A 10214-nucleotide genomic window follows, 5' to 3' on the forward strand; every position below is an offset into this window, starting at 1 on the left:
GTGCTTCGTCGTTGACGAGGTACCTTTTGTAACGTACTGGATCCATTATTTTTCTTTATTTGTTGCTTATTTACCACAGACCGTAAAGCATAATGGCAAGCATGTATCCACTCTGCTCTGATCGGCCGCTACAGCGTCGCGTGCGAATGACGTCATCAATCGCGCTGGGCCGCTTGTTGATGACGTCATTCCCATGCAGGCGCGATCCCGTCGAAAGATAACGGCTGGGACGAAGTATAAAGTATTAAAAATGGAGACATCAGCGTTCCGCTATGTCCTACTTGAATGGACTGAGGGTGAGGATAGTGGGGCGCACAGTATTTTGACGATGGACTGTGTCCGGAACTTTTCAGTTCAAGATTTTTTTGCCTCGACTGAATAACACAAGAAGCTGGTGGAATGGCGAAAAAGCCGCCAACCCTGGCCGGTTCACCGAGCCAAAATTATTGACGTGGCAAGTAAGTTATGTTACATTTCTATTATGTATATCACATTAAATTTTGCTCGCACTAAAAGAAGTGTAAAATGGATCTTGTTACCTGACTAGCTTAGTATGCTGGCTGTTAGGTAGCATTAGCAAATTAGGTAGCTAAGTCTCTTAATTGGGACTAATGCTACGTTTGGTAACGTTAAACATGATTAGACAAACGTTTGCAGTAAACATTTCAATTTTATTGCACCAGAATTTGAAAAACCTCCAAATTAAACTGCGTGAGATCGAGGTGGAGAAAGAGGGCACACAAACAAAACGTCCTCACATCCCAAACTCAAAGTACATTGAGCAGCAGGGGAAGACTGAGAAGGCTTTAAAAAAAAGGTAACTGACTGCACCAATTGGTGCTTTAGTTCAAGTTATCTCCCCTCTCTTGTTTCTTAATGTGTAGGCATGTTTGTAGGTTTGTAATTGTGTCATCTATGATGATTTAATGTGCTTTGACAAGATATATGTGCAAGCTGGTGTAACGCAAGTTAATAAGAGTTGGGCTAAAAGTCAGTCTGTGTCTTTCTGTCGGTTGACAATAAAAAGGGAGGGTCTTCCAAATACAAGCACCAGGAGGGTGAGAAGCAGGAGGAGGGTCATGACAGACTTTCAAAGAACAAGGTACACTACCAGTCGTCCTGTGTGTGCTGTTACATTACAATACATTCATGGTTCCTCTGTTTCTCCCTCCAAAGGTTGCCGTGAAAAAGAAAAATCTTTCTAAATACGAGGAGGAGGAGGAGGGAGAAGTGGATGATGAGGCGCGTCATGACACAAAGAACAAGGTACACTACCAGTCTGCATCCAGTGTGTGTTATTACATTGCAATGCAGTAAAGATAAGTAAGACTTTTATAATAAAGTGCATTACCAGTAGCTGTTACAAGGTATGACACCAGCACAGTAGGCAACTTTGTCCTCTCTCTTTCTCTCTCCCTCCCAGCGGGCCAGAGAAGAGGAGGAGCATATTGGGGATGAAGACGACAAAGTACCAGCCTCAAAGAAAAAGGTAGCCTAAATGATGACATCCGATGTGTGGTGTATGTTTGCTAGACAACCAGTTACATATAGCCAAGTGGGGGGATTTCTGCCGTAGACTTCTTGCCACCTTCCTCTTACATTTCTTATAACATCCTCCCAGAAAATCAGAATCAACCATTTACAAAAAAAGTTATATAACAATTAGCTGTTGTTCTTCTCTGTATTTCTCTTTCTCATAGAGCGCTGCTGAATTTAGAAAGCAACTGGACGAACAGATGTGGGAGAGAAAAAAAATTGAACAAATGCAAAGAAATTTGCAGGAGTTGCGAAGTTCAGTCTCTCAAAAGTGAAAATGCACATCTGAAAGATGTTCTGGAATGGGAAGCAACCTGAATGGTTCAAAAACGTGATGTGTGTGTATATATAAAAAAAACTCTTGCTTACTCAACCTTCATTTTACCCGCCTTTCATAATAATTTTGAAATTTTACTTTAAGGTGGGAAGCCAACCAGAGGGGATGGGGAGCAGCTGGTTGCCCTGGACAAAATAAAAAAGGCAGCCATTATTGGTGAGTAAATGCATAATGTAGAGAAGGGAAAACAAAACTTTTAAGACTTTATAAGTTCACCACTTTAACCATAGCCTACTTGTATCAATGTTTATTAGGCATCAATGGAGACTACATAAGGTAGGGCACCCATTATTGTTACTGTATCTGCTTAGCACCTATAATACTAATTCATTGCTTGCTCACGTCTTGATCCCACCTTTCCTTTTCTAAAACCACATTTCTGGGGTATTGCGCTCAATGTGCTGTAAGGTGTGTAGTCTTCTATTTTGTAGAAGATATAGTGTTGCAAATAACCTCATGGCATATTGTTGTTGTCTGAAGTGTTCATAAATACTAATATTCACCCCTCCTTCACCCTTAATCCCCTCTGTCCTGCCTTATATTGTCTATGCCGGTAATTGATTGGCTTGATTTTAATGCATACCTTCTTCGAGCATGTGTGTGTGTGTGTGTGTGTGCCATTCGCTCATTATTGTTCCAATATTATTATATTATCTAATTATTTTTGTCTTCTCTAGATGCTACATTGAAGAAGTGTCCGGCAGCCAGCCGAGGGCAGATAGGCACAGCTATAAATTCCAAGCTCGCAGAGATGCGAAGATCCATGAAATTATTTTTTTTCCTTTCCATCCTTTCCATTTTTTGTCATTGTTTTTGTACATTTTGATAGTCCTTAAATAAATAATGTAAATTTCTACATTTTGGGCTTTTATTTTTGTTTCCTAGTAGCTATGGATTTTAATAATTGTACTAATATACAGGTGAACATATGTGCATATATGCGCACATATATGTACCTATATAGGTAAATTTATGCATGTATATATATGTGCGCATATATGTACACATATATGCACCTATATGTACATATATAATATAACATATAGGAAAACGGCCAATTTCATATATGTCACATATATCTAATACATATATCAAAACATATATTAAAACATATATGTTTATATAGGTTCTTTCCATGTGGGCTAGCCTGAGTTTGGCGCTGATGTTCACCAGCCACACTGCCCTGGCCTCCTGCCCTGGCCTCCTGCCCTGGCCTCCTGCCCTGGCCTCCTGCCCTGGCCTCCTGCCCCTCTCTGGTTTTCCTACTTAAATTGCCATTTCGGCTTCCTTCCCTTCTTGTAGGCAGCTCCCATGATAAAAATCTTTTCCGTAAAAAACACATTAAAAAGACTAGAAACCAACGTTAAAAGAGCAGAAACTCTCAAGTCTCTTGCACTCAGTAAAAACATGATAAATAGTCTCTCGGAGGTCACAGAAGGGCACTTGCTCAGAACAGCGGGGTTAATAACAGAAATAAATGCATTGGAGGCGACAGCACCATGTAAAACTCTCCACAGGAGGTCGGCAGTCCGTTACTTGAGGGGAGGTTTCTATAAAATCCTCCACTGTAGGCCAGGTCCATTTTGTCCCAGTCTGTTGGACCACACAGTGGGGAGCCTGTGGCATATTTTAACTTATGGATATAAGATACGAAAGCAAATAAAGTTTAACAATATTTATTAAATGCAAGTCTAATCCGGACTACAAGCTCTGAGCGACACCTGAATGATCCATGCACCACACGGCGGCCAAACACGCTTAAATCACTGCACACCTGTGTACACGGCAAATCACTGCAAAACCAACCAACCCATTAGTTCACACAAGATCAGGTTGTCTACCCAGACCACTGCAAAAAGTACAGAGAAATGTAGGGAAATTGACCAAATGACAGACCAACAAAAATTAAAGTAGTTAGTCCGCTCTTACATCCGTAGCATACAGGGAATAATACAACGGACCAGGAACGGACTAACTACGGAAAACCAAAACTAGTAAAAGACAGCAGGGTTAAGTGTAGGGGTGAGGTGTAGACAGAAAGAAATGCACGGGCTCACAAAATATTATAGCAGGCACAAAAACATATTCCACAATGGGTCAAAACTGTATGGTTTTTCCAACAGACAAAGGTTTAAATGGCAAAGTCGTAAATTAATGTTGGTTCAACCCATAGGGATACATTGTGTTTCATTTTTTAATGCACAATCTTTTCTTTCTTGCCGAGCACTTCATGAGATTAAAGAGCGAGAGACAGTGCCCTTTTCTTTACAGTAGCTGAACCATCAGGGAAAATAAGTTATTCTAAAAGGAGCCGAAGATTTAAGGCGTGGATGGCGAGGGGGCGGCGGGAGTGGACGCATCTCGCAGCATCGTCCGGACCCTGAAAGCACCGTCTCCACCTAACTGTCAAAAAGAAAAACAGCGAGCGCGTAGAAAACTCCTTCCAGCGCGAGCAGAGATTCTCCTCGCGAGCAACAAAGTTCACGTTTCGCAAGCGAGCAAATACCTCGCAGAGACGAACTTTTGATCGCGCGAGACAGACTTTTGCTCGCGGATGTTTGACTTTGGTTAAATTCTTAAGGTCATTTAATCATTATGTTTTGATCAGAGTTGTGATTAAAGGTTTGGGTGGGCCGCGAAAGATTTTCAGATTTCAAATTGGGCTGCGGCAATCTTGAGTTTGGGAAACGCTGGTCTATGGAAAAGAGAACTATGACCGGGTACTTTAACATTAACAAATGTATGTATCTTTAAGATAACTAGGGTGTAATTTGGATAGGGGGTGGATGTAGTGATCAATATATTCGGTGATGTTGAAGGGCTCGGAACCGCAATCGCTGACTATAGGGCGGCCAGAACAACAAAGGGAACCGTCCAGGTCCCAGGAGTCTTATGGATTTTAGGGAGCAGATAGAAGAGGCGGGGTTTGGGTTCATCCGGGCCGTCCAAGTATTGTTTTTGGTTAGGATGGGAATAAGGCTCTGGAGAGGGCTCTGGGGCAGAGTCAGAGACAGCGCCGTGGTCCGAGTGGGATCCCCCACTTCACCAATGAGGTCTGAGAACGCTTGCCGGTTGGCTTCTGTTGGTGAAACCTGAGCTCCTCTATTCAACGGCTTTATAAAACTAGAAATGGAGCAGCTCGGTACAGGTAAAACATACCTGTTGTGTCAAACTCCCACACCCAGTCATTCATCCTCTGCTTGGATCAGCGCCTCTTATCCCGATCCTGCCATGCAAAGTACTTTAAAATATGCAACCAGTATATATGAAAAATCAACAGAAGCATATTTACCCAATCAAAGAAATGGAGATTTCCCCACACTATGTGGGTCCAGCAACACTCTGGCCACCCAACAGGAGACTGGCATTCCCTGGAAAAGTGCCACTTTCCCTTTGATAGGAGCACAGCCTTGAATTCAGAGCGCCACCCCATGGTGCCACCTGCTACACATGGCATAAACCGGTCCGGACTATGCCCTTCACACAGTTAAAATACAGTCTTCTTATCTGCTTCATGCTATGTTCCCTCAGCAGTGCCCCCCATCAGACCAGGGGTACCACTGCTGCTGATGTCCCTCTTCGCTCTGTGAATGTAAAAGGGTGTAAAAACACCCTAATAAAACGGAGCAGCACATTTAACTTTAAAACATTAGAATAAATTAAAAACAGCAGTATACAGTCCCAGGTTGTTTGCACGTCTCTCCATACAAAACCATCCGGAGCTCTATGCTGAGGAACTCGTCAGTAATGAACAGAGGGACATCTGACAATACTATTTTTGTTGCTGGTTGTGAAAATGCAACACCTGAACAAACAATTAATTCACCGTGGAACATGTGCAGCATCATCGGGAAATGATCTTCCAGGCGGCTCACTATAACCCGATGGCTGGTCACATGGGATACGAAAAAACGCTAGACCAGATAATGACCCGATTTTATTGGCCAGGCATCCGGCGGGACGTGCGCTGCGCTTCCTGCCCGGAGTGTCAGTTAGTGAACGCTCCGGCCGTTCCGAGGGCGCCGCTGCGTCCTCTGCCGTTGGTGGAGGTTCCGTTCGAGCGGATCGGCATGGACCTCATCAGGCCGTTTCACCGGAGCGCACGCGGATATCGCTTTGTGTTAGTCCTCATGGATTACGCAACGCGATATCTGGAGGCAGTGCCATTGCGCAATATCTCTGCAAAGAGTGTCGCGCAGGCTCTGTTTCAGGTCATCTCCCGAGTTGGAATCCCTAAAGAGACTCTGACTGACCAGGGCACCTCGTTCATGTCGCGCACACTGAGAGAACTTTACGGGTTACTGGGCATTGAGTCCATTCGTACTAGCGTGTATCACCCGCAGACGGATGGGCTGGTGGAACGTATGAATAAGACTCTGAAGTCCATGATCCGTAAATTTATTAGCGAAGATGAACGTAATTGGGACCACTGGCTTGACCCTCTGTTGTTTGCAGTGCGGGAGGTCCCCCAGGCCTCCACGGGATTTTCTCCCTTTGAACTTTTGTTTGGCAGGACGCCACGAGGGGTGCTGGACCTTATTAAAGAAAGCTGGGAGGAAGGTCCAAGCCCCTGCAAGAATGAGATCCAGTACGTCCTGGACCTGCGAGCGAAACTCCACACACTGGGCCGGATGTCAAGAGAGAATTTGCTGCAGGCCCAGGAGCGACAACAAGGGCTGTATGACAGAGGGGCCAGGCTGCGACGATTTACACCGGGAGAAAAGGTACTTGTATTACTTCCTTCTTCCAACTCTAAACTCCTAGCCAAGTGGCAAGGGCCCTTTGATGTCACACGGCAGGTGGGGGACGTCGACTACGAGGTGGTGCGGTCTTGACAGGGGCGGGGGTATACAGATATACCACCTGCACCCCCTGAAAGCCTGGAGGGGGGTGGATTCTGTCTCTCTGGTCTCTACGGTATCAGAAAGGGAGGAGCTGGGGCCGGAGGTTCCAAAAGCAGGTAATCATACCTCGCTCCCTCGAGAGGCTCATCTCTCCGAGAGCCAGAGGGCGGATGTTGCCAGATTGCAGGAGCGGTTTGCTAATGTGCTCTCTCCCTTGCCAGGCCGGACCGACCTCATAGTACACAGTTTCGAGACGCCCCCGGGTGTGACGGTGAGGTCACGATCCTACAGGTTGCCCGAACACAAGAAAGAAGTGCTTCGGAGGGAATTGGCGAGTATGTTGGAGTTGGGGGTAATAGAAGAGTCCAACAGTGCCTGGTGCAGCCCCATCGTCCTTGTGGCAAAGAAGGATGGATCTGTACGGTTCTGCGTGGACTATCGCAGGGTGACTGACGTGTCACGGTTCGATGCCTACCCAATGCCCCGGGTCGACGAGCTCCTGGACCGGCCAAGCACTGCACGTTTCTTCACGACACTGGATTTAACCAAGGGCTACTGGCAGATTCCTCTGTCACCAGAGTCCAAGTAGAAATCGGCATTCTCCACCCCGTACGGTTTGTACCACACTTCCCTTCAGGTTGTTTGGGACCCCGGCCACGTTTCAGCGCCTCATAGATCGGGTGCATTCTACCTGAATGGAGAATGGTTTAACGTGCTCTCACAGACCTTTGATCAAAGGAGCATTGTGTGTTACCCTCATCTTCACCTGAGTTCTTATCTCAACCTGATTTATGGCTTCTCGTAACTGGCACTGAGGATGGTCTTCATGTGTATAAAAACTCGTTTTTGCTGCTCGGAGACACCATTACACAGAACGCTGGAATATGTGCTGGTGTGTTTGACCTCCTCCTTGCAAGCAACAGTTAGAGACTGATATCTGCGGAAAATTGCTCATGTAATCTTTTTCTCTTCTAAATAAATGTTAACTTTGTGACTTTAATTGATTAACGTGCTGCGATCCTTCTCATCAACCAACTCGGGGGGGATTGGAGATCCCGACACTCTAAGATCAATGAGAGGGATACCTTGTTCACGAGCCCAGGCCTCATCCACAAAACTTCCTTCGGCACCAGAGTTAATCAAAGCCAGGCAGGAGATGGCGGAGCCCAGCCACCGTAGATGGAAGGAAAAGGTAGTGCAGGTGCGTGACAGGGGCGTCTAAGGAGGATGCACTCACTAGTAACCCCCTCTCTACTGGTGAACTCTGGCTTTTACCGGGCAGGCTGAGAAGAAATGGGAAGGTGATCGACAGTATATACAAAGACGTCCGGTGATGCAGCGTTGGCGTTCCGCAGCGGAGATCCGTAACCCTCCTAGCTGCATGGGCTCCGAATCAGCGCTGGCGGAGGGTGACGGAGAGGAAGGCGCAGAGGGAAGTGACCCCTTCAGGTTGCAGGCTCTGCGGCGTAGTTCGAAGCGCTTCTCGACGCAGATCACCATGTCAATGGGGGGGGTCAAGTCGAGAAGGAATCTTGCGGGCTAAAACCTCATCCTTAATCTCTGCATTCAATCCCTCCAGAAATTGTGCCACCAGAGCGGGTTCGTTCCAGTCGCAGGAAGTCGCTAACGTGTGAAATTCAAGTTGGCGGTCAATCTCTTTCCCCGACAAAGAGGAGTCGAGAGGCTTCAGCCCCGTGTGCGGAATGGTCGAAAACTCTTGACATCTCCTCCTTGAAGAGCACATAACGGTCGAGGCAGTCGACGTCCGAACTCCAGACAGCAGTTCCCACTCACGCGCCCGGCCGGTGAGAAGAGAGACCACGAAGGCGATGCGGGATCGGTCACTGGCGTACCTCGAGGGCTGAAGTGAAAAAACTTCCGACATTCTGTCGGCTCACCCGCATAGCATGGAGGATTGTTCACTCTGGGTTCCGGCGCGTCGAGGTTCCGGGCCGAGGGGGGGATCACGAACACAAAGGTGAAGAAGCTGCTGAGACAAGTTGGTCACCTGAGCCGCGAGAGATTCAACAGCCTGATGAGTGGCGGCTAGCTCACCCTCATGACTTCCCAGCATAGTTTCCTGTAGCTCGAGGGCAGACTGGAACTGGTTCTCCCTTGCTGGAACCATGGTGGCCAGAGTATTCTGTCGTGTTTGTGAAGGAGAGAGGACCAAAACGCAAGGGAAGCTAACGTCTGTTTTAATCAACTTAGAATGTCCAAGGCAAAAAATGGAACTAAGGTAGCCAGTCTTTGGAACACAGACCAACATTAGATCTTCTCATCCTTTGACCTCTTTTTACCTCAGTTTACATTCAGGATTAAAGTGTGACAAATAATGATTATATATAAAGAAACCAAAAGTCCAGCATTAAATACATCTGTAATAACCTACGTAAACACAGTTAAATATAAGTAAATCTATGGTTTAAATACATGTATTCGCACGTTTACTCTGCGTCTCCTTGAACTGTCTCTGTTCTGCCTTCACTGACACAATGCGTGGAAAATAAATATCTGATTCAAGAGCAACGAGTGTGCGTTGTTCAACTATTGCTAACTTGTGCTGACACATCCCGTTGGACCAGGATTAATTATTTATATCCATTAATTAACTTTTAACCGCTGTCATTGCAGACGGATTTCTAGCATACACAGGTTCCATTGCGTTGACTCTTACTATGAAAATCGACATACTTCCGGTTTAGTGGCTGCTCTTCGTATTTTTATTTTATGGGCAAAACCCCAAAAGGGATTAACGGAGTAAAAAATGGTCAGTTTGTCTCGTTTTTTGGTTCTAAAGGAAAAACAAGTAAACGACTGTCCACTTCCGCTTTACTGTTTTTGATTAAAAACAAAAAACGTCAAACAAGAAAAGTGTTAAAAGTGTCTTTCAAAAAGGTACACAGACCTGTCTTTAGACGCCGATCAGCCAGATACCAGCAGAAGGAAAAAACAACAACAACGGCTAAACCCCAAACTAAGGTGAAAACCAACCAATAAACCACATTAAATGAATGTGTATAACTAAGGGAAAATACAAAAGAAAACGGAGATCATTGTTTTAAAATCATTAGCTGTAAAATGTACTACATTATGGAGTAGTGTTCTCTTAAGTTATTAGATCTCAGCGTGCACAATCTGCTACACACAATGGGAACACACACTCACTCACACACAAGCACATACACTTCAACAGGGCACATTCTGTTCTGTTCTCCATCCTCTATTAATCGAGCAGCTGCAGACACAAAACACTCCTTTACTTTACGTCCTACACGCACTCTCTCTCTCCCCTCTGTCCTCCTCCCTCTGGAGCACTGGTCTAAGCTGCAGAGCTCTAGGTTGTTAACACCTGCAAAGTATTTTTTGGAGAAGCACTTGGAACTTCAGTGAAGGGATGGATGAATAAGGAAAACGAAATGAAAGCAGGGATAGTGGGAGTTGCAGATTCATCAATGGGCCTGAGAGTGTGCTCGCCACCTGCTCCACCATGGTTG

At 45.6% G+C, this 10214-nt stretch overlaps 1 long non-coding RNA gene across 1 annotated transcript; it reads left to right on the forward strand.

Annotated features, from left to right (window-relative positions):
* The first annotated feature begins 603 nt into the window (after positions 1-603).
* LOC120830020 (uncharacterized) lies at positions 604-2421 on the forward strand. Its single transcript, XR_013453011.1, has 4 exons — positions 604-1102; positions 1177-1266; positions 1424-2029; positions 2128-2421. It is a non-coding gene; the product is annotated as an uncharacterized LOC120830020 (long non-coding RNA).
* The last annotated feature ends 7793 nt before the right edge of the window (positions 2422-10214 follow it).

This window comes from Gasterosteus aculeatus, chromosome 1 (assembly GCF_964276395.1).
Source record: "Gasterosteus aculeatus chromosome 1, fGasAcu3.hap1.1, whole genome shotgun sequence".
NCBI classification, from domain to species: Eukaryota; Metazoa; Chordata; class Actinopteri; order Perciformes; family Gasterosteidae; genus Gasterosteus; species Gasterosteus aculeatus.